The following is a 25,127-nucleotide window of genomic DNA, read 5'->3' as shown; positions in this document are numbered from 1 at the left end:
AGGCCAGAGCACAGAATGGCTTCTTGTAGACATATCCCTTCCTGTGTTCTTGATACGAGCTGGTTGACCTTGTACAGAAGCAGAATCCTGTCCCATTTCATGGCTTATTTCCTGTGGCCATATGGAATTGGACATGCTGGAGAATGTGGATATCCCTGCCTCTGTAAGTCTTCCAGGACCGTCCCACTCTGCTGACCCACAGCCCAGGCCCATTAACCCAAAAACCCACAGCGAAGGAGAAATCAAAGTCCTTCCTAATTAAGGATCACTGCCATATAACATATCACAGTAGAGTTGCAACTGGAATTCCTTGTGTCTAAGAGTTTGGACAGCTTCAGATGTACAGTTTCACTAGCCACAAAGCACAGGTACAAATTGGGTCATCTTTGCCCATTTACAAAATGTTCTCTTCTCTTATTTGCCTCATCTTCCTCACGGTTGTACAGAGGATAGCACCCCACCATGCTGGCCTGACTTGTAAATATCTATTGCTGCCTGACTGCAGGGAGTTACCCCAGTTTCCAAAAACAGTCGGCAAGATAAAGGAGGAAAAGGGAAAGGCAGATGAACAGCATGGCTTTTACTGAAGCAAAGACGTTGGCCTCATACTCTCTACTTAGAGCTTAATGAACTGGAATCCGCATAGCTCAGCAGTCAACCCAGAAGGGAAATGGTTAAACTGGGCTTGTTTTTGCCTCTGAGAGCCTAAGAACACCTGCACACTTATTTCACTCCCTGTCTAGAAAAGCTGTCAAGGAGTCGTTTGGAATTGCAAAGTAGTTATTGAGGAGTGTTCACCAGCCTGCATTACATCCGGAACTCAAGACTTGATAGCTGACTATGAAAGGCCCTGTTTTCAAAACCTAACATTGCAAATGTAAGTGGGCAAGGAGCCTCCACTGTGCTTTTTTTACCTCTTCAGTAAATATTGCAACATTGTTGCATAGAAGATCCCTGACCATTTGCTAGCATCCTGGTTAAGCAAGCACAAATCTCTTTTCCTGGACATCAAGGATGCAGCCTCAGGTTGAGAAAGAAACAGCGTTCCTTGGGCCGGTGAGACTGTTCGCAGGCATTAGTGCTTCCCCTCTGACGCCCCACAACTAGCAAAAGTTGCCTTTGTCATTGGGAATTATAAAGGGATTCGGGTATCCAGATTGTGCAGATGCAAACTTAGATTGTCAGTGCAAACTTACAACCACAGAAATGCTTTTAAAATGCCTGTTTTAAGTTGGAATTGATATTTTTATAATTTGGTTTTAGTGCTAAATACATGATTTGCTTTGTACATGAAAAAAAAAAAGAACAATGACCCAAAAGTAAGAGCTGAAACTATAAAACTCAGGAGAAAACATAAGAGAAACTCTTCGCAACATCTGATTTGGTAATGTTTTATGGGCTATAACAACAAAAATACAGGTAACAAAAGAATATATAGATGCATTATATTTCATCAAAATTAAAAACTTCAATGCATCAAAGAACACTTATCAACAGAGTGAAAAGACCACCCAAGGAATGGTAGAAAACTGCAAATCATCTACATAATAACAGATTAATATAAAAATTGGCAAAGTACTTGAATAGACAGTTTTTCAAAGATATGCAGATATCTAAATATCTTCATTTTACATACTTAAAGATATATCAATATATTTATTTTTTTCTTTTATTGAGATGGAGTCTCCCTCTGTTGCCAAGCTGAAGTGCAGTGGCATGACGTTGGCTCACTGCAACTCCTACTTTAAGGGTTCAAGCCATTCTCCTGCCTCAGCATCCCAAATAGCTGGGACTACAGGCACATGCCACCCCGCCCAGCTAATTTTTGTATTTTTAGTAGAGACAGGGTTTCACCATGTTGGCCAGGATGGTTTCAATCCCTTCACCTTGTGATCCGCCCCCCTCGGCCTCCCAAAGTGCTGGGATTACAGGTGTGAGCCACAGCACCCGGCCCAATATATTCTTTTAACGTACTTTTTGGTCATCTACCCAAGAAGATGGCCGTTGGCTTTTATTTTTATTTTTTCTATATCTGCAAAAACACCATTAGGATGTTTTAGGATATTTGAAATAGGTTTCAGCTAAAATATGACTGCAGATGCAACTGCATAATTGTTCATGGTGAAAACTTGCGAAGTTTATTATACTCATCTGTCAGTCTCTACAACCCATCCTTGGCCCACTGGACACTCCCTTGGATTCTCTTCTGGCACTTCTCTGCCATTTGTTTAAACCTAAATTCAGTTTGCCACATGTTGAAGACTACTCCCATTCTGTGTTTCTAACTGAGAGCATTACATTACCCTACATCCAGTTGCTATAGCAATAGGAAAATTTTTAAAAATTCTCTCCCTTGCCTTCATTTCTGGAGGAATGAAAAATACATCTTGAATCTTTTCCCTAAGCAATTGAAAAACTGGTCCCTTCTCTTTGTCCTCAATATGAGTCCTCATAGTCGAGCCCACCGTCATTTCTAGATAACCATGCAGCTTTGTGCATGATCCCGCTGCATTCATTTTTGTTGACTCTTAATCCAGTCCCCTTACACAGCCCCAAGAATATCCTTTCTAAAATGCAAAGCTCAACCTGAAATCATTTCAATGGTCCTTCAGTTCCCTCAGGATATCAAGTGCACCCTCCCTAAAAAGTTTCTCTCTCAAATAACTAGTACTTTATTTATTTATTGAGTTGTTTTGTTTTGCATTGTTTTGTTTTTTTTTTTTACTCACAAATTATGAACTTACCATTTTGGCCTGTTATCCAAAAACACCACATTCCTTGTTGCTTTTTGGTCTTTGTACCTGCTGTTTACTCACCTCAAGTCATAACACTAACTCACACTTTTCATAAGACACATTCTTCCTTCCGGTTTCACTTTCTTTCCAGTCTCTAGGCTGCGTTTAATGGACTTTTTAGATATTCTTATTAAAATATCATACTTCTCCACTCTATCACTTACCACGGTCTTTTGTAATTTGCTGTGTATTTTGCTGCATTCTCCATTAGGTTGGAGTAGTCCTTTGATCTGGAATGCAATCGGTATTCACTCTCAGTTGCTGTCATAATAAATTTCTACTTGGCTTCAAACAACACAAAGTTATTAACTTAGAGGACTTTAAATCAGAAATAAGTCACAGGTCTTCCCGGGAAAAAAATCAAGGAGTCAGTACCAGGGCTGCATTCCTTTGGGAAGTCCCAGAGAAGAGTTTTTATTCTTTCTTTTTTCAGCTTCTAGAGGCCACCCCAGAATTACTTGGCTCAACCCTCTACCTTTAAAACCAATAACATTTTGCCAGGTCTTCCTAAAACCACTATCTTTCTGGTTCTCTTCCTCCTGCTGCCCTCTTCCACTTATAAGGACACTTATGATTACATTTGACCAATCTAAATAATCCAGAATAATCTCTCCATCTGAAGGTCAGTTAATTAGCAGTCCTAATTTTATCTGGTAAATTTAATTCTCCTTTGCCATGTAACTGCCATTACAAAGATTCTGGGATTCAATGAGGACATCTTCTGTTGGGGGTCATTATTCTTCCTACCTCCCTGCTATGACCTGAATGTGTTTGTCTTCATCAGGTTCATATGTTGAAACTTGATCATCAGTGTGATGACAATAGGAGGCAGGGCTTTTGAAAGGTGATTAGATCATGAGGCAGAACCCTCATGAATGGGATTAGTGCCCTTATTAAGGAAGTCCCAGAGAGCTGCTTTGTCTCTGTCATCATGTGAGAAGATACTGAAAAGGAACATCTAAACCAGGAAATGGGCCTGCACCAGACACTGAATATGTCAGGACTTTGATCTTGGAATTTCCAGCCTCCAGAATTTTGGGAAATACATTTCTGTTGTTTATAAGCTTCCCCATTTATGGTGTTTTGTTACAGCAGCCCAACAGATTAAGACATACACTATCTGAGTACATAGTATAATCCAAATGCATATTTTATGAATGAAACAATAATCAATCACTGAATTCCAAAATATATCAAATTTAAAGTGTAAAGCTTAATGTTTGTTCAATACCTATGAAAATTTCTGCACAGATATAGGTTTACCATGTGTCAATACAATGTGATATAGTATAAATAACATGGAAATTCAATGCAAGAGACTTATTTTTGTCTCAGCTATGCTTCTCACCATTCTTGCTTTAAAGGGTTTATTTCTTGAAGAAGCATGTTTTGTTTGGAGACTTGCTTTTTTTTTTTTTCTTCCATAACATGGAGGTTGAAATAGGGTCCAATATACTTATCTCATAAAAATACATTACTCAAATTAGATAGTATATAAAAATTCTTCTTAAACCTCCATAAACAATTAGAATATCACCAATCAAATACTAAAAGCAATACTATACTATTGTAGGCTGGGCGTGGTGGCTCATGCCTGTAATCCTAGCACTTTGGGAGAGTAAGGTAGGCAGATCACTTGATATCAGGAGTTCAAGACCAGCCTGCCTACCATAGTGAAACCTTGTTTCTACTATTAATACAAAAATTAGCAGGGCATGGTGGCACAGGTCTGTACTCCCAGTCACTGGGGAGGCTGAGGTGGGAGGCTGAGGTAGGAGACTTGCTTGAACCGGGGAGGCAGAGGTTGCAGTGAGCTGAGATCATGCCATTGCCCTCCAACCTGGGCAACAAGAGCAAAACTTCCTCTCAATAAATAAGTAAAGTGATACTATACTATTTTGAACACATGAATTACTATCTGGGATTATTTATCAGAGGCAGTTAAAAACAGATTCCTCTGTATGGGGTTAAATTGCACTTGTGTTATGTGCCATTAAATTTCTTGTTTGCCTTTCACGGTGTATAAGATTTCCCTGGTGACTTACTATTTTCAACATTCAGCTCATATTTACTTGCAATTTTAAGCTTTTGTCACCAACAGTGTTGTCACTGAGAAAATACTGAACCCTATGACATAGCATGAGTCTGTTCTTGATCTTTAGGAAATAGGACAACAAGAGCATTTAAGATAAATGATACAGAATAGAGCTTTGTTTCAGCCTCGTGGAGGATGGAGAAGAACAAATTCTTAAGTTTGGACAAGCTCATCTTTATTGTAGTAGCTCTGGGATTCAAAGATGCCCTGATGTTTCTCTGCTAACTTGGCTATCACTGTCTGGCATTCCTGCTTTCTTAACCTGTAATTAGACAATAAGATAGACAATGAATTACATGGGAAAATGTGGAATGAAACAACAGAGAAGGACAGAAAGTGTTTCCATCAGTAACTCTCCTTTTCTAAGTTACCACTTATCTTCCACATTTTGCTTCCCAAAGGGGCTTCTTTTGTTTGTTTGTTTTTCTTTTAATTTTTAATTGTTAGATTCTGGGACATTAGAGCCGTCCTCTCAGTTCTGTGGCATAACTGATTAATTAGAGTATGTAGAGAGGAGAGCCCGCATAGTTTTACAAGGATGTAGAGGCATTACATTTTAAATTTATAATTTCCAAAAAAGGGAAGAAGTCAAGATAATTTATATTGCTGTGTCCAACTTGTTTTTCATTCTGAGTTTAGCTTTAAGAAAGCTTACATTAAAATAAGATATACTTTATTGTTGTAGCTTCTAATTTCTATAATTCATGATTATTTATTAACATATTACTTGTTATTATCGCATTATAATATAATTTAATATCAACTAAAGGAATGTGAATTACTTGATGAATGCTTAGAAAGTTAATGCCTGCTATGTCAATATAATATTTTAGCAGAGAGTTAAAGTGCCAGAGGTTAAATGCAATTCTGTATCATGTAAAGTAGTTAATTAAGAAGTAATTTTAGGGCCGGGCGCGGTGGCTCACGCCTGTAATCCCAGCACTTTGGGAGGCCGAGGCGGGTGGATCACGAGGTCAAGAGATCGAGACCATCCCGATCAACATGGTGAAACCCCGTCTCTACTAAAAATACAAAAAATTAGCTGGGCATGGTGGCGTGTGCCTGTAATCCCAGCTACTCAGGAGGCTGAGGCAGGAGAATTGCCTGAACCCAGGAGGCGGAGGTTGCGGTGAGCCGAGATCGCGCCATTGCACTCCAGCCTGGGTAACAAGAGCGAAACTCCGTCTCAAAAAAAAAAAAAAAAAAGAAGTAATTTTAACTATATAATATCAAAGATTGAGAGTAGAAATCTAAAATATGTGTCTCATTTAAAAATTCCCCAAATCTCAGAATTAATATGTTATAAACTCATTGTATAGAGAAAAACCATAACAAATAAAGCAATCTTAATTTATAATAGCAAAAGCTAAACTTTAAAACTGTATTTTGCAAAAAAAAACTGATATGATAAATAAGAAAACTTGAAACATTATTAAAACTTTGGGACGCCTTATTTTAAAATGTCTTTATTATGTAATCATTTTCTTTCCAAGTATGAAGCATACACAGGAATTATAGCATCTTTTCTAAGATTAATATTCTTATATAATCTTTCTAAGATTAATATCTTTATATCAATGTGATTTCTAGCAATAAAATCTTATGTTAGAGATTATTTTAAATCTATAAACATACATAAACTTAATGTAATGATAAAGTTATTATAATTGCCATTAAAATGATCCCAAATTTTTTATCCCAAATTACATATTCTATCCTATTTATCCAGGCCCTCTATATACATTTCCAGTAACTACTAAATTGTAATATTATATTAATTTGAAATTAAATTTTCATTTTAGTACAGCTTTAAAAAAGCAGTTTGGAAAGGCATACAATGCTCCAGAAAGAATTTTCCGAATTTCAATGACAGATACAAAACAGATTTTGAATTCTTGAGTTTGTATTATCTGCTCATCATTGTACACAATTAGCATATGCAAATTGACATTGGCTTTATGAAGTGCTAAGTCATCATACTATATAGCTAACCTAGCATGCAAGTCTATTTAGCAAATAACTGGTTATATTATTTTTAACAACTTGTGTTGTCTTTAAACAAGTGAGCAGAGATTTCTAAATGGACAATATGTTTAAGATCATTTGTGAAAAATATTCAATCTGTTAAAAGATAATATGAATATAGAAATAAGAACAGGTCAAAAATAACACTTAGCTACTATGAATTGATCTATATCTTCTGCCTTCCTCTAACTGTTGTGATTCAAGTCTCTGAAACAAATGAACAAATAGAAGTGTAATGCTATTTGCATCTAGAAAATGATCTTGAAAGATTAATGGACAATGGAAAGTTTCAGAAAACTTGAAGTTCCTGACTTTTCTATGCCAACCTTAAGGTCATCATCATCTCTTTTACGTTGTGGGGTCTTCATTAATTTCACAACAAATTGCACAATGCAGTTGATGAAATCTTAAATTAATGTCTAACTGCCATTCACATCAATTTAAACGTTTCAGACAAAGGAATATTAAAGATATTAAAATACATGGTTGCGTCATGAAAAGCATGGAATAAGGGTCACATTTTTCTATTTCCCATGAATATAAAAACACTGTTTAGCTTAATGTAAATTAAATGCAAGAAAAACCACCAATTTTGTACAGTTTCCGTTCATGTTTAGAATGTTCTCACAGTCCAGAAGCACTTCTATTGTTCTTAATAATTATATGGTTATGTCACATCACCGAGTATCTTCTGTATGAGCTCTATCCTGACCCTCTTGGACCCCTATTAAATATTTATTTTATTTTATAACCTTCAAAAATTTTTTAAAGCATTAATGTGTATACAAGTAACTTCAAGGTCTTACGAAATACAGATTCTGTTTTTATGGGCCTGGAATAGGTCCTGAAAGTCCTCATGTCTAACCCCTCCTCTGGAGATGCTGATGTTGCTGGTTTAAGAACCACAGTTTAAACACAAAAGTCCTTCAGCATTTATAGCATGAATGACAACATTTTTCCTTTTTATTTCAGCCATTGTTTCAGATCCATTAAAAAAACTCTCAATTGAGATAAACTATTTGTATTAAAATTGTAGAAATTGTTTTAAAAATATTCTTGCATCAACTATTTTGGTCCTGAGCATATAGTATTTGCTTAATAAAATGTGTGGACACTTTGAAAATGAAACAAAGTTTATTTCTTCATTTGATAATCATGTGTCAAATATTGTTTCAGATGCCAGGGATAGCATTATAAAGAAACAGGGTCTTTGTACTCATAGAGATGGTAGTCTGCCGTTTAGACTTGAGGAAGTAGATGGGTTATTATATGGGTTTTGACTGTACAGTAACTCAAACATCACCCACTGTGCTGAAAACATATTAAGGTAGACATGTGTTTCTGGATTTCCTCAGGTTATGTTTTAGTTTGTTACGAACACCTTACCTGTAGAAGCAGCAGAGCATTTTAGTAATAAGAGGAAAATAAATTGATCTTGGTCAAAATACAGAGAATATGAATACAGGAGAAAATAACTTAGAAAAGATTATAAAATGTTAAAGAATATATATTAAAACTTTAAAGGGTTATATACATTAAAAATATCATATAGTCAGGAAGATTTTTTAAAACCAGCCTCTTTCTAGAGGCTAAAAGTAGAAAGGGCCAATACAACTGGGAACATTATCCTTATAAATAAATTTCTATTTTAAAATGAGTTGTAAGCTATGACACCATTAAAAACCGCAACTTCCGCCTCCTGGGTTCAAGCAATTCTCCTGCCTCAGCCTCCTGTGTAGCTGGAATTACAGGCGTGAGCACCCGCGCCTGGAAGATTTTTTTTTTTTTTGAGACGCAGTTTCGCTCTTGTTACCCAGGCTGGAGTGCAACGGCAGGATCTCGGCTCACCGCAACCTCCGCCTCCTGGGTTCAGGCAATTCTCCTGCCTCATCCTCCTGAGTAGCTGGGATTATAGGCACGCGCCACCATACCCAGCTAATTTTTTTGTATTTTTAGTAGAGACAGGCTTTCACCATGTTGACCAGGATGTTCCCGATCTCTTGACGTCGTGATCAACCCGCCTTAGCCTCAAACAGTGCTGGGATTACAGGCGTCAGTCACCGCGCCCGGAAGATTTTTTTTTTTTTCCGTTTTTTTTTTTTTTTGAGACGGAATTTCACTCTTGCTACCCAGGCTGCAGTGCAATGGCGCGATCTCGGCTCACCGCAACCTCCGCCTCCTGGGTTCAAATAATTCTCCTGCCTCAGCCTCCCCGAGTAGCTAGAATTACAGGCGAGAGACACCGAGCCCGGATGATTTTTTTTTTTTTTTTTTTTTTTTTTTTTGAGACGGAGTTTCTCTCTTGTCACCCAGGCTGGAGTGCAATGGAATGATCTCGGCTCACCACAACGTCCGCCACCTGGGTTCAGGCAATTCTCCTGCCTCAGTCTCCTGAGTAGCTGGGATTATAGGCACGCGCCACCATGCCCAGCAAATTTTTTGTATTTTTAGTAGAGACGCGCTTTCACCATGTTGACCAGGATGGTCTCGATCTCTTGACCTCGTGATCCACCCGCCTCAGCCTCCCAAAGTACTCGGAATACAGGCGTGGGCTACCGCACCCGGCAGATTTTCTCTTTTTTAGTAAGATGGAGTTTCACCGTGACAGCCAGGCTGATCTTTAACTATTGACCTCAGGTGATCCACCCACTTCGGCCTCCCAAAGTGCTAGGATTACTGGCGTGAGCCCCGGAACCAGTCCAATCTCTCTGATTTTTAAAAATAAAGTTGGCCGGGCATGGTGACTGATGCTTGTAATCCAAGCACTTTGGAGACCAAGTTGGGTGGATCACCTGAGGTTGTGTGTTCAAGACCAGCCTGACCAACACGGTGAAACCCCGTCTTTTAAAAAAAATAATATATAAATTAAAAAATAAATAAAGTTAAGCCTGGTTGTGAGGGCTCACGCCCATTATACATGGACTTTGGGAGACTGACTTGAGTGGAACACCTGAGGTCCGCAGTTCAAAAGCAGCCTGGCCAACATGACGAAACCTGTGTCTCCTAAAAATACAAAAAAGTTTGTTGAGCATGGTGGCGAAGACCTGTAATCTCAGCTCCTCAGGAGGCTGAGGGAAGAGAATCATTTGAACCGGGGAGGCAGAGTTTGCAGTGAGCCAAGATCCTGAAACCGTACTGCAGCCTAGGCAACAAGAACAAAATTCTGTCTCAAAAGTAAATAAAAAAAGAAATAATTAAATAATAAAGTATACACTGGGCACAGTGGCTCACCCCCGAAATCCCAGCATTTTGGGAGACTGAGAAAGGAATATCGTTTGAGGCTAGGAGTTTGAAACCAGACAGGGTGACAGAACAAGATCCTGTCTCAAGGAAACTTTAGCTGGGTGTGGTGCTGTGCACCTGTAGTCCTAGCTACTCAGGAAGCTCAGGTGGGAAGATTGCTTAAGACCTAGAAGTGGGAGGCTGCATTAAGCTACGATTGCACTACTGCACTCCAGCCTGAGGGACAGAGCAAGTTCATTTCTGTAAAAAAAAAATAAAAATAATCTTCCTTTTTTGAGACAGACTCTTGCTCTGTCACCCAGGCTGGAGTGCTGTGGCGCGATCTTGGCTCACTGCAACCTCTGCCGTCCGGGTTCAAGTGATCCTCTTGCCTCACCCTCCTGAGTAGCTCGGATTACAGACACACACCACCATATCTGGCTAATTTTTGTATTTTAGGACAGACAGGCTTTCACCATGTTGGTCAGGCTGGCCTTGAACTGCTGACCTCGTGATCCACCCGTCTCTGCCTCCCAAAGTGTTGGGATTACAGGCATGACCCACTGTGCCGGGCCATAATGTGAACTTTTCAGAAGGTTTTAAGATTAAAATATTTACAGGGCTGGGCATGGAGGCTCTTGCCTCTAATCCCAGCACTTTGTGAGGCACAGGCGGGTGGATCACCTGAGGTCAGGGGTTCAAGACCAGCCGGCCAACGTGGTGAAACCTGGTCTCTAATAAAAATACAAAAATTGGCCAGGCCTAGTGACTCAGGCCTGTAATCCAAGCTCTTTGGAGGTCAAGGCAGGCAGATCACCAGAGGTTGGGAGTTCAAGACCAGCCTGACCAACATGGTGAAACCTCGTCTTAAATATATATATATATATATATATATATATATGTTGGACACGGTGGCTCACACCTGTAATCCTGGCACTTTGGAATGCTGACGTGGGCAGATCATGAGGCCAGAGGTTCAAGACTAGCCTGAACAACATAATGAAACCCATTCTGTGTAAAATAAATAAATTAATAAAATAAAATAAATTAAAAAATTACCTGGGTATGTGCTCTCTTCGGCAGCACATACACTAAGATTGGAAAGATACAGAGAAGATTTGCATGGCCCCTGCACAAGGATGACATGCAAATTCATAAAGCGTTCCATATTTTCTTTGTTGTTTTTAAAAATCAAATAAAAATAAATTTAAATTCAAAGTTAAAAAAAAAAAAAGAAAATTAGCTGGACACGGTGGTGGACACCTGTAAACCCAGCTACTTGGGAAGCTGAGGCAGGAGAATCGGTTGAACCAAAGAGGCAGAGGTTGCAATGAGCCAAGATCGCAGCATTCCACTCCAGCCTGGCTGACAAGAGGGAAACTGTATCTCATAAAAAGGTGGGTCGGGAGGATTTATCCAGCACCTCGTTTTGACAATTGTAGACATTGATCTCTCTGATTTTTTTTTTTTTTTTGAGAAGGTGCCTTGCTCTTATTACCCAGGCTGGAGTGCAATGGCGCGATCTCGGCTCACCGCAACCTCCGCCTCCTGGGTTCAGGCAATTCTCCTGCCTCAGCCTCCCGAGTAGCTGGTATTATAGGCACGCGCCACCATACCCAGCTAATTTTTTGTATTTTTAGTAGAGACGGGCTTTCACCATGTTGACCAGGATGTTCTCGATCTCTTGACGTCGTGATCGACCCGCCTTAGCCTCAAACAGTGCTGGGATTACATGCATCAGCCACCGCGCCCGAAAGATTTTTTTTTTTTTTTTTTTTTTTTTTTGAGACGGAGTTTCCCTCTTCTTACCCAGACTGGAGTGCAATGGCGCTATCTCGGCTCACCGAAACCTCCGCCTTCTCGGTTCAAACAATTCTCCTGCCTCAGCCTCAGAAGTATCTGGAATTACAGGCGTGAGCCACCGCGCCAGGAAGATTTTTTTTTTTTTTTAGACGCAGTTTCGCTCGTGTTACACAGGCTGGAGTAAAATGCCACGATCTCGCCTCAACGCAAAGTCCGCCTCCTGGGTTCAAGCAATTCTCCTGCCCCAGCCTACGGAGTAGCTGGTATTACAGGCTTGAGACACCGCGCCCGGATGATGATTATTATTATTACTGTTTGAGACGGAATTTCACTCTTGTTACCCAGGCTGCAGTGCAATGGCGCGATCTCGGCTCACAGCAACCTCTGCCTCCTGTGTTCAAGCAATTCTCCTGCGTCAGCCTCCTGTGTAGTTGGAATTAGAGGCGTGAGCCACCGGGAAAGGAATTTTTTTTTTCGAGACGCAGTTTCGCTCTTGTTGCCCAGGCTGCAGTGCAATGGCGCGATCTCAGCTCACCGCAACCTCTGCCTCCTGGGTTCAAGTTAATTCCCCTGCCTCAGCCTCCCGAGTAGCTGGAATTACAGGCGTGAGCCACCGTGAGAGGAAGATATATATATATATATATATATATATATATATATATATATTAACACGCAGTTTCGGTGTTGTTAAACAGCCTGGAGTGCAATGGCACCATCTCGGCTCACCGCAACCTCGGCCTCTTGGGTTCAGGGAATTTTTCTGCCTCAGTCTCCCTAGTAGATGGGATTACAGGCACGCGCCACCATACCCAGCTAATTTTTTGTATTCTTAGTAGAGACGGGCTTTCACCATGTTCACCAGGATGTTCTCGATCTCTTGATGTCGTGATTGACCCGCCTTACCCTCAAACAGTGCTGGGATTACATGCGTCAGCGACCACGCCCGGATGATTTTTTTTTTTTTTTTTTTTTTTTTGAGACGTTGTTTCGCTCTTGTTACCCAGACTGCAGTTCAATGGCGCGATCTCGGCTCACCGCAACCTCGGCCTCCTGGGTTCAAGTAATTCTCTTGCCTCAGCCTCCAGAGTAACTGGAATTATAGGCGTGAGCCACCGTGAAGGAAGTTTTTTTTTTTTTTTTTTAGACGTAGTTTTGCTCTTGTTGCCCAGGCTGGAGTGCAATGGCACTATCTCGCCTCAACGCAATCTCCACCTCCTGGGTTCAAGGAATTCTCCTGCCTCAGCCTCCCGAGTAGCCGGAATTACAGGCGTGAGCCACCGCGCCCGGATGATTTTTTTTTTTTTTTTTTTTTTAGACGGGGTTTCGCTCTTGTTACCCAGGCTGCAGTGCAATGGCGCGATCTCGTCTCACCACAACCTCCGCCTCCTGGGTTCAAGCAATTCTCCTGCCTCAGCCTCCCATGTAGCTGGAATTACAGGCGTGAGCCACCGCGCCACTAAGATTTTTTTTCTTTTATTTTTTTTGAGACGGAGTTTCGCTCTTGTTACCTAGGCTGGAGTGCAATGGCACGATCTCGCCTCAACGCAAACTCTGCCTCCTGGGTTCAAGCAATTCTCCTGCCTCACCCTCCGGAGTAGCTGGAATTACAGGCCAGAGACACCGCTCACGGATGATTTTTTTTTTTTTTTTTTTTTTTTTTTTTTGAGACGGAGTTTCGCTCTTGTTACCCAGGCTGGAGTGCAATGGCACGATCTCGTCTCACCAAAACCTCCGCCTCCTGGGTTCAAGCAATTCTCCTGCCTCAGCCTCCTGAGTAGCTGGAGTTACAGGCGTGAACCACCGCTACAGGAAGATTTTTTTTTTTTTTTTTTTTTTTTTTTTGAGACGCAGTTTCGCTCTTGGTACGCAGGCTGGAGTGCCATGGCACGATCTCGGCTCACCGCAACCTCTGCCTCCTGGGTTCAGATCATTCTCCTGCCTCAGCCTCCTGAGTAGCTGCAATTACAGGCACGCGCCACCATGCCCAGCTAATTTTTTGTATTCTTCGTAGAGACACGGTTTCACCATGTTGACCAGGATGTTCTCGATCTCTTGACCTCTTGGTCCACCCACCTTAGCCTCCAAGAGTGCTGGGATTACAGGCGTGAGCCACCGCGCCCGGAAGATTTTTTTTTTTTTTTTTTTCAGACAGTGTTTTGCTCTTGTTACCCAGGCTGGAGTGCAATGGCACGATCTCGGCTCACCACAACCTCCACCTCCTGGGTTCAGGCAATTTCACCACAATCAAGGAACAGGTTGGACTTGTTGCCCTGCCGCCCTTTTGGGTCCCACAGCGTGGGTACATGAACTGCCTGAAGGAGCCTGCAGGGGTTGGGGAGGAAGGTCCCCACTGTATCATCCCTGTTTCCCAGTGGCCGTTCTGGGAGCTCCAGGGTCCACTTGTCCCCATGCTTGGCCCAGAGAAACAGGGTTGTGGCCACGGGAACTTACACGACAGCTTTCCGGTTAGAGTCCTGGGAGGTCCTGTACCAAGTAGACAGCTTTCTAAGGGGAATGGCTCCCTTGAAGTACTCCAGGCAGCATTCCTGGCCAACACTGGTCCCTCGAGTTGCAGGGAGAGGAAGCAGGGTGGGCTGTGTGTGAGTGTCTGCGTGTGTGTTGTGGGAGCCCTGGGGGTGTCTGTGGAAGGTCGGCATGTCCATGTCCACAAGTGTGCATCTGTGTGTGGTGACTGCATGTGTCACTGCCTATGTGTATGTGTGTGTGAATGTGCACAGGTATGTGTGTGAGGCCTCTGTATATGCTGTGGGGGTCCTGTGTGTTTGTGGCTATGCATGTCTGCATGTGTCTGTGGGGGATCCTGTGTGTCCTGTCAGTGCCCACATGTGTGTGTGTCTGTGTGCAGTCCTGTGTGTCTATGCCTGGCAACCTTATTTCATCTTTCCTTTCCTAACCTAATATAAGAATCTGTTTTTTAGGCCAGGCGCAGTGGCTCATGCCTATAATCCCAGCACTTTGTGAGGCCCAGGTGTGTGGGTTGCTTGAGGTCAGGAGTTCGAGACCAGCCTGATCAACATGTTAAAACACCATCTCTACAAATAATACAAAAATTAGCCCAGTGTGGTGGCAGGTGCCTGCAATCCCAGCTACTCGGGAGGCCAAGGTAGGAGAATCGCTTGTACCTGGGAGGCAGAGGTTGCAGTGAACCAAGATCCCACCATTGCACTCTAGCCTGGGTGACAGAGTGAGACTCCATCTCAAAAAAAAAAAGAAACTCTTTTTTACGTGCCCTTGGAATCTTTATGCTGATTCTCTCATTGTGCATAAAACTTGTTAAAATAAATGCTAATAAATAATTTTGAGAATCGTTCATTTTCCATTGCACAACTACAGCCGTGAATCCCAACCTCACAGCCATTGCAGCTCGAGATGTGCTCATGTTGGTCCTTACCAAGCCCACCTGCAAGAGCTGTGACATCATCATCATAGACATTTTTCTCTGCTTGTTTCCCTCAAAATCCTAGTGATGTGGGCTTCTCATGTCTTTTGTGGGATGGGAGTAGGTGGGGTGTCAATAATGCACAAATGTGTGTGTGTGTTGCTTCCGTGGTTTTCATGCCCCCAACTCCTGTCCTCCCAGTGCCTGTCCCTGGCCACCTTTCCCTGCTCTCACCTCCATGGATGTGCTGCAGAAGACCCCAGGAGGAGGGTGACCAGGGCCAGCATCTTCAGTGGGGCCATGGTGCCAGAAGTCCAGGAAGGAGTCTGTGTGTGCAGGTCCCTCTGCTCAGGGAGACACCCTGCTGGAGTCGAGGGTGGCTGTGACCTATTTAACCTCCTTGGGGGTCTTGCCTCGCCTTCTGTCACCTCCCCACATCCTTTGCTAGACCAGTGAAGTTTGAAGAATTTGAGATGATTCAGGAAAGTCCAGCTCTTGGAATGTTTGTGAATTTCCAGAGAATGGGCCCTCAACTGGAGACAGAGGCAGGGTACATGTGTCTGGAGCCCATGCAGTGACACACTTCTCCTTTCAAAAGGGACATTTCTTTGTTCCTCTATTAGAATTGAAAAGCCTCCATCCACAACGGAGTTCATCCCTCTGTGGCTAGAAAGCATCCTTCATGCATGGCGGCCTGAGTGGGGGGAGATGGGGGTGTTGGGAATCAACCAGCAGAAACTAAGCAGGGCTCTTCTCCTGGACCATGGGCAAGCTTCAGGGCACTAGGGGCCCACCCTGGCTGCAGGCCACGGGCACAGGGGCATCGCTCTGCAGGGAGGTCTATGCTTTATCTGCCTCTGAGAGAGGCTGAGGCCCAGCCAGGGCACAGAGCAGCTTTGGTTGCCTGTCCCATCCCAGGCTAGGCCCTGACCACAGGAGGCCAGAGCCCAGTGGTGCTTCAATCACCATTCAATCCAAATAGCTAGAGAAACCACGTTCCCCTAAATGGGTTGCCTTACACTAAGATGCACAACAGGGCTGGGTGCGGTGGCTCATGCCTGTAATCCCAGCACTTTGGGAGGCCTAGGCAGGTGGATCTCCTGAAGTCAGGAGTTCGAGACCAGCCTGGCCAACATGGTGAAACCCTCTCCACTAAAAATACAAAAAATAGCAGGGCGTGGTGGTGGTCGCCTGTAGTCCCAGCTACTTGGGAGGCTGAGGCAGGAGAATCACTTGAACCCGGGAGGCGGAGATTGCAGTGAGCTGAGATCGCGCCATTGCACTCCAGCCAGGTGGACAAGAGAGAGACTGAGTCTTAAAAAAAAAAAAAAGATGCAGAACAGAACAAAGGGGTCTGTGGGAGATGCTGCTTCTCGCTTCTAGCAGAGCTGTGTCCTGGAGTCTACTGGACACCTGGTCAGGATCCAGCCCGAGTCAGGCCCTGAGCTGACTTTCCCAGCACCCCAGCTCATTGCAGGGCAGATGACAGAACGCAAGTCCACTTTCCAGTAAGGGCAGGACTGAAACAAGAACTACAAGCATAAGGCAGTGGATAAAGTTGGTGAACTGGCTTCTCTGTGACTCTAGGGTCTCAGCCCCAGGCCACAGCATCACTGCATGCGGGTCAGGCCCCTGGCCACCCAAAGAAATTGCCAGTCACCCTGTCAGGGCTCCAGAGAGCCAGAGCATGGGCATCCCTTCAGTAGAATGAGGGTCCCATGCCCTCCAGGTGGGCAGCACCAGGGCAGGGTGGCTCCAGGCAGGGCAGTACCTGGACTCTGATTGTGACATGGGGGACCTAGGCCTGGCTTTACCCTGTCCCTGCATGACCAGGGCCAGCCCAAAATGACAGCAGTGCCCCTTCGGCAACACGGCACAGGTGCCTTCCGCCCTCTCACAGTCCGCCCTGTGTTGATCTCTGAATCATTACTACGTTTTCATTACCGGTCCTGATAACAGCAACAGCAGCTATGTGTCGTGAGATTTTTGTTTCTTGTTTTTACATTCTGGGGATACCTGTGGAAACGCCACTCTCCCGGAGCATCGCTCAGAGCTAACCTCATCAGTCTTCAGGTGGGGCGGGGGTTTCCGATGAAAGGAAACCAGACAAGGACCCTCCACCTCAGGAGGAGCCCCAGGCGCTCCTCTCCCCACCCCTCACAAGGGCGGCCTGGGAGGCTGGGGCTGCTTCCATGCCTGGGAGCAAGGCTTCCCCTGCCCATGCGGAATCTTTCCGTGGGCAGGATCCTCTGTGTGATCTCAGGCAGCTCACAGACCCTCTCTGGACCTCAATCTTATCACCTGTAGAGGGAAGTTTGGTCTGTCCCACAGAGCCCTGCCAGGATGGTTGATCTCAGGAAAATGGGGTCCACCTTGGTGGGCCTCGCACCAGCATTTCTCTGCTTCTCTGGGGGTCATATCAGCTGCCTGAAACCCTGACCCTGCCCCCTCCTCAAGCCACAGCCCAGATGGGTTCTTTGCCCCCAGTCACCCGTCCTGTGCCCAGGGCTGGCTTCCATTTGCACATGCAGAGGAGGGGGAGGGGAGCCTACTTTTCCTGCCTGGGCCCCTCCTGGGTGCCAACATCCCAGAAAAAGGGAGGGGCAGCCTCAAGGTGGCTCCCTGCAGAGTCCCCCTGCAAAGAAGGCTGGCTGGGCAGGGGAAGGGTGCAGGCACAGGAGGCCCTGACCTGGAGACAGAGCCTGGGCCCAGAGGTGCAGGGCCTGGGGCCCGGGAGGAGGCAGGAGGGAGCACCTCTTCGACCACCCCTCCTGCCTGCCCCACCCTCATGCACTCAGCCTGGTGGCTTCTGCCCACCCTCTTGTGGGGGCTCCACCTGCCTGCAAAGGACAGCTGTGATTCAGCGGGCAGCCTGATGATAATGATGTGGCTGCAGTCCCTGCCACTGGGGAAACTCCCCGGGTGAGTTCTGAGTCCTCCTTGCTTTCTCACAGACTCAGAGCTTTCTCCAGAAGGACCCGAATTCCCCTGTTTTTTCTGGGGAACAGACTAGGAAGCTTCTGGTTCAGCTCAAGGCTGGTGCAGGCTGCCTGGCTGGCAGGGGCAGCTGAGCCTCTAGGGGCTATGCCTGGCACTGCAGGGTGGGCAGAGGCCAGAGTCTGCTGTTTTGGGGGTTCACAGTGGGTAGGGGTTGGGGAACAGGGCCTGACTCCTCATAGTGACATGCAGGTGAGATTAAAGGACCTCAGGGGACAGCCGGGGGAGTGGTTGCTTCTGGCCAGAATTCATGGAAGGCTGCCTGGAGGAGGTGGCTGTGGGGCTAGGTCTTGTAAATAAGATTCATACTGAGATTGGAAGAAAGGGCATGTCACAGGGGGCACTGTTTAGGCAAAGGCGCAGAGAGGGGAATGTGCAGAGGTAAATTAGGACAATAGCATGAAAGCCCAGCATGGGGCACAGCCTCGATGGCAGGCTGAGAGCCAGTCACATGAGGACAGGCTGTGTCTGCCTTGCCCCATGCTGTGGGCATCCCCAGTGCCAAGCACAGTGCCTGGCATGTAGTGGACCTTCAGTGTCACCTGACCGAGTCCACACAGGACTGGAAGGGCAGGCGAGATGGGCGCGAAGGGCCCAGTGTGCCTCAGCCTTCTTTGGGAGGTGGTGGCGGGGACCAGGGACATTTTTGAGGTGGTTTCCTCACCAGGGATTAACTGGGCTTATTCCTCGTCAGTTCTCCCGGGCAGTGAGATGGATGCCAAGGGACCTTCCAGACACAATGTGCTGAAGTCTGGGCCTACGAGAAGTATCGAGAGATCTTTATGATGCTGTGAGGACTCTAGGACCTGGAGGTCTGTCAGGGCAATCGGGAATGCTTCCTGGAGGAGGTGGCGGTGAGGCAGAGCTTTGCGGAGGGGCAGCAGGGGAGAGGGTGCTGTGGCCAGAGGAAGGGAAAGGGCCACAGCAGAGAAGCAGGCCATACACCATTAGGCCTGTTAGGAGAGTGTGAAAGGGGGATTGGATCTGAGTGGGAGGAGCAGCCGAGGTAACTCCCTGTCTCAACGCCTCTGACTAAAGCAGGCCAGGCACACCGCCCAGGCACCTGCTGCTCTTGCCCCAGCACTTGCTGCAACACTCCCACTCCACGTTGGCCAGAGGGCACAGGGCCAGGCTGACTCGGGGTCCTTCTCCCTGAAAGGCAGGAAGGAGGTTTCCTGCCCCGACCCCAGGCTCTGCCCAGGCTCCTGGAGAAGGCTGGCCCCTAGGCATGGGTGGAACCAGGATGCTCTCAGTCACAGAGCAGGGGCCAGGTGGCGGGGCAGCAGCTCTTCATCATCTTCAATTGCATTTGATAGCTGTAGATGACCGGGAGGGAGCGGCTAGGCAGAAGGGTCATCCCGTTCATACCAGTGTCACCTGAGGCTCATTTGTTCACTCATCTCCATCGCTGACAGCTGAAGCTGGATTTGTCCTGCCCTGCCCAGGGGGCCAGGAATCTGGGATCAGGGCCAGCCCAGCTGAGATGTGAGGGTCCCAAATGGTATTTCCACCCCTGACCCCAAAATAGGCCCCACTCCCCTGTTGCAAAGAGTTGACATGACCATTGATGTGTCTGTTGTTCTTGACAGGGTGTCCTCTTGGTTCCTCAGGTCAGAAACCCAAGGGTCATCTCTGCCCCGGGCTCTCCCTCACTGCCCACATCCAGTCCATCAGCAAAGTGGCTAGCTGGATGTGTCCTGAATCCATCTCCTTCTCCTCCTCCATCTCTCTGCTGGACCGCAGTCCTGAGCTCATGCCCCAGCCTCCTGGCCTTCCTGGTCCAGTCCATCTTCCTCTCAGAATGCCAGTGATCTCCAAAACACAAACCTGAGCAAGATTCTCCCCTCTCGATTTTATTTTTGAGACAGGGTCTCACTCTGTCGCCCAGGCTGGAGTGCACCCATTCATGGATGGATGAATGGGTGGATAGGTGGATGGATGAATGGGTGGATAGGTGGATGGATGAATGGGTGGATAGGTGGATGGATGAATGGGTGGATAGGTGGATGGATGAATGGGTGGATAGGTGGATGGATGAATGGGTGGATGGGTGGATGGATGAATGGGTGCATAGGTGGATGGATGAATGGGTGGATGGGTGGATGGATGAATGGGTGGATGATGGATGGATGGCTCACACCTGTAATCTTGAAATCCTTCAATGCCTCCCCATTACCCTTTCAGGACGAAGCCCAAATTTCTGCCTACTTCTCCAGCCTCAACTTTTTCCTCCAGCTCCACCACCCACCACATCACTTTGTCCCAGCCACATGGACCTTCTTTCAGTTCCTTGAAAATGCTGGGCTCTGCCAGACTCCCAAGCCTTTGTACAGCCTGTTCCTCCTGTCTGGAACGCTCTCTCCTGCTCCTCTGTCTCACTTCCTTTCTCTCCTACCCTCATTTCAGAGCACAGCTTGAACCCTCACTTCCTTCCTTCAACTCCTACCTTCCTCTATGTCCCCAGAGTTCATTGACTTCCCTCTTCATGGCTGTCTTCATACAGTGTTGTGATTGCTAGTTTATTTGTTGGGACTCACACACAAAACGGTACAATCCTTGAAGGACCTCTTTTGTGTTCCAACTTATCCCTCCAGGACTTAGCACCTTAGTGGGTGCTCAATAAAATATGTTTATTGGGCCAGTGTGGTGGCTCATACCTGTAATCTCAATACTTTGGGAGGCAGAGGCAGATGGATCACTTGAGCCCAGGAGTTCAAAACAAGCCCGGGCAACATGGTGAAACCCTGTCTCTACAAAAATTGCAAACAAAAAGTAGCCAGGTGTTACAGTGTGCATCTGTAGTCCCAGCTGCTCTGGAGGCTGAGTGAGGAGGATCACCTACACCAGGAAGGTTGAGGCTGCAGTGAGCCGTGATTGCACCACTGCACTCCAGCATGGACAACAGAGTGAAACCCCATCTCAAAATATATATATATGTTTACTGAATGTATAACTAGGTGAGTGGTTGTATGGATGGCTGAATGAATGAATGGGTGAATGGATATGGATGATTAAATGAGTGAATGGATAAATGGTGGATGGATGATGGATGGATGTGTGGATGGGTGATGGATGGATGGGTGGCTGGAAGGTGGATGAAAGAATGGATAGATGGATGGTAGAAAAATGGATGGGTGGATGTGTGGATGGATGATGGATAGATGGATGGGTGGGTGGATGGTGGATGGTAGATGGATGTGTGGATGGAGGCTGAAAGAATAAATGGATGGTTAGATGAATGGATAAATGGATGGGTAGATGGATGGATGGTAGATGGATGTGTGGATGAATGGTAAAAGAATAAATAGATGGATGGGTAGATGGATGGATGGGTAGATGGATGGATGGTAGATGGATATATGGATGGATGGCAAAAGAATAGATGGATGGATGGGTAGATGGATGGATGGGTACATGAATGGATGGATAGATGGATGGATGAATGAATGGCTGGGTGGATGGATAGATGGATGGATGGATGGGTGGATGGATGGATGGACAAATGGATGGATGAATGAATGGGTGGGTGGGTGGATGATGGACAGATGGATGGGTGGGTGGATGGTGGATAGGTGGGTGGATGGTAGATGGGTGGGTGGATGGTAGATGGATGTGTCGATGGATGCTTAAATAATAAATGGATGGGTAGATGAATGGATAAATGGATGGCTAGATGGATGGATGGTAGATGGATGTGTGGATGAATGGTAAAAGAATAAATAGATAGATGGATGGCTAGATGAATGGATGGGTATATGGATGGATGGTAGATGGATGGATGGTAGATGGATGTGTGGATAAATTGTAAAAGAATGAATAGATAGATGGATGGGTAGATGGATGGATGGTGGATGGATGGTAGATGGATGTGTGGATGGAAGGCAAAAGAATAGATGGATGGAGCCGAGTGCGGTGGCTCACGCCTGTAATCCCAGCACTTTGGGAGGCCAAGGCAGGCGGATCACGAGATCAAGAGATCGAGACCATCCTGGCCAACATAGTGAAACCCCGTCTCTACTACAATATAAAAATTAGCTGGGCATGGTGGCGCACATTTGTAGTCCCAGCTACTTAGGAGACTGAGGCAGGAGAATTGCTTGAACCTGGGAGGTGGAGGTTGCAGTGAGCCGAGATTGCACCACTGTACTCCAGCCTGGTGCCTGGTGACAGAGCGAGACTCTGTCTCAAAAAATAAAAATTAAAAAAATATATAATAGATGGACAGATGGGTACATAAATGGATGAATGGATGGATGGATGGATGGATAGATGGATGGATGATGGATGGACAGATGGAAGGATGGATGAATGGGTTAATGGATGATGGATGGATGGATGAAACTGGATGGGGGAACGGATGGACTGATGGATGGGTGGGTGTATGTTGTAGATGTATAGATAGATAGATGGATGTGTGGTGGGATGGATGAATAGAAGGATGGGCGCATGGCTTGATAGATGATGAATGCATATATACATGCATGGATGCATGGATAGATGGATGGTCACTTACAGATTTCTGAACTACAACATGGGTCCAGCTGACATTCTATCTCAGGGCCTCCTTCACCCCAGAGCAAATTGTTTTTAAACCAGTGTGTCCCACCAGTTTATGAGACACACCGAATCCTTCTGCCATGGATGAAGCAGAGGAACCTATTCAAGGGCACCCTGACTCCTCCTCTATCCAGTTTACAACTTCCTTGTGGTTATGGCCATTTTCTGCCAAACCTAAATTGCTTCAACTGTGGCTTGGATATCAACCTTTATCCAGCCCAGAGGGGCCTCCTTCACTCAGTTACACCATCTTCTAGCTCTGCACTGTCTCCCATCCCGTGACCCCCTTTCCCTCTGCTGACAACATGATGCTGTTTCTCCACTTCCATAAAGACCTCTCCTTGACCTCAACACCCCCAAATGCTGCCCTCCCATTTCTCCTTTCATTCATGACCAAAACGCTTTGATGTGTGGTCTGTACTTCCCTCTACCATTTCCTCTCTGCCCACTTGTGATTCAATTAATCCTCAGCAATGTGGCTTCCAGCTCTGATGCTCTAGGAAGGGTCCTCTCTCTGAGCCTCTCAATCCCCTCCATCCACTCCCTGAACCTCCCATTGCCTTACATTGGGCAGTGTGGGGCAGTGGTTACCAACAGAGGTTCTGGAATCATTACTTATAGCCCTGGGTTCCAGTCCCTCTTCTACTTGTTCCTGGTTGTGTGACCAAGAGCAATTTTATGAACCTCATTTTTCCCATCTGTGAAATGGGTGTGATGATAAACCCTCCCTCATGGTATGACCTGGAGAACTGACTGAGATAAAGTCTGTAAAGTTCCTGGTCTCCAGCTGGCTCAGGGAATCTCCTTATCATCCCTGGGAACCTACCTCCCTTCTTGATGCTCCTGCCACTGGGATCTGGGACACGGTTCCTCCCTGGGCTCTTTGTGAGCTCCCCTTCTCAGAAATGTCCCTGAGCCCTCACTATAGGCTGGGGTGGGGGTCGGGGGTCTCAGCAGTTTAGTCTATTAGTTTACTTTGTCTTCACAGCAGCTTCGGGGGTAAGAACTATTATTTTCTACAGATGAGAAAATTAGGAACTAACCAGAGTAGTTGAAACAACGGGTTCACTGTACTCCTAGCACTTCGGAGGCTGAGGCGGGAGGACCGCTAGAGCCCAGGAGTTTAAGACCAACCTGGGCAACATAGTGAGACTCTGTCTTTATTAAAATAAATAAAATGAAAATTAGCCCATCATGGTGGTGCACGCCTGAGCCATAAGTGTGCCACTGCACTCCAGCCTGGGCAAAAGAGCAAGACCCATTTCAAAAAAACAAAAAAACAAAACTAAAAAAAACCTACTTCATGGGCACAGAGCTAGCTGGTGGCAGGAGCAAGCCTGCGCCTGTCCTAGACTTTGTTTTTTTCCCTCAGGCAACCTTCCCTTCCTCCCTGGCGTCGTCTACCCCAGATCTTTCACCTCTGGGTAAACACTTCTTTAATCTCTGTCCCTAGCTCTGACCAATAACCAATCAGACACACTCACCGGACGCTGCCCCTTCCTGCCCATCTTTCTGTGGCACCCCTCAGCTCTCTCTGCCTTGCAGCCTGACCAGCCCTGTGCAGTTCTGTCCCCTACACTAGCCTGCAAGCTGCTGGGACGCAGAAATCTGTCCCACCATGGTTCACTTAGCCCCAAGTAGAAGACATGCAAAACCGAGTTCCCTCTCACACCAGTTCCCTTTTTTCTTTTCAAGCCAGCATTGTTTCCCACCTCCCTATCTGCCCCCACCAGTCTGAAACTTTGCCCTTGACTCATTCCTCACCTCTATCCCCCACATTACATCAGGCAGAGACTCTGCTCAGTGCTGTCTTCGGTGGGAGCTTGGCTTCCTCGCTTCCTCCTCATCTCCACTGTCTCAGCCCTCATCCTTCACACCCAGACAGTCTCAACAATTTCTGGGCCTGTTTCCTCCTCTCTGGTCTCTCCTGACACCTCCCTCATCAGCCTGAATGCCCATATCTGATGGGTCTTTCACAAGGGCTGCACTGATCATGTAATGCCCCCCTCCTCCAAAACCATCAATCGCTCTCTGCTTCCTTCCCCATCCAGTCAAACCTTTTCAGGCCAGTCTTGAAGCTGTACCCTCCATCTAGCCCCTCCTTCCTATTCAGTCTCATCCCACTGCTCCCCAACATTCAGCTTCCTTGAGGGCCAGTGTGTCCCCTCACTGTGGGACTTGGTTTGCTGATTCCAAACTCCTGTCCCCTTCTTGTATGGATTATCTTCCCTTG

At 45.9% G+C, this 25,127-nt stretch overlaps 1 non-coding gene across 1 annotated transcript; it reads left to right on the top strand.

The window, feature by feature from the left end:
- Positions 1-11,204: 11,204 nt before the first annotated feature.
- LOC135273032 (U6 spliceosomal RNA) lies at positions 11,205-11,311 on the top strand. Its single transcript, XR_010340926.1, has one exon. It is a non-coding gene; the product is annotated as a U6 spliceosomal RNA (small nuclear RNA).
- The last annotated feature ends 13,816 nt before the right edge of the window (positions 11,312-25,127 follow it).

The sequence above is a fragment of the Aotus nancymaae genome, unplaced genomic scaffold (genome assembly GCF_030222135.1).
Source record: "Aotus nancymaae isolate 86718 unplaced genomic scaffold, 86718_ANA_hifiasm-v0.15.2.pri h1tg000200l, whole genome shotgun sequence".
NCBI lineage: Eukaryota > Metazoa > Chordata > Mammalia > Primates > Aotidae > Aotus > Aotus nancymaae.
The sequence above is the reverse complement of the archived record's forward strand: the minus strand, read 5'-3'. Positions and strand labels throughout refer to the sequence as shown.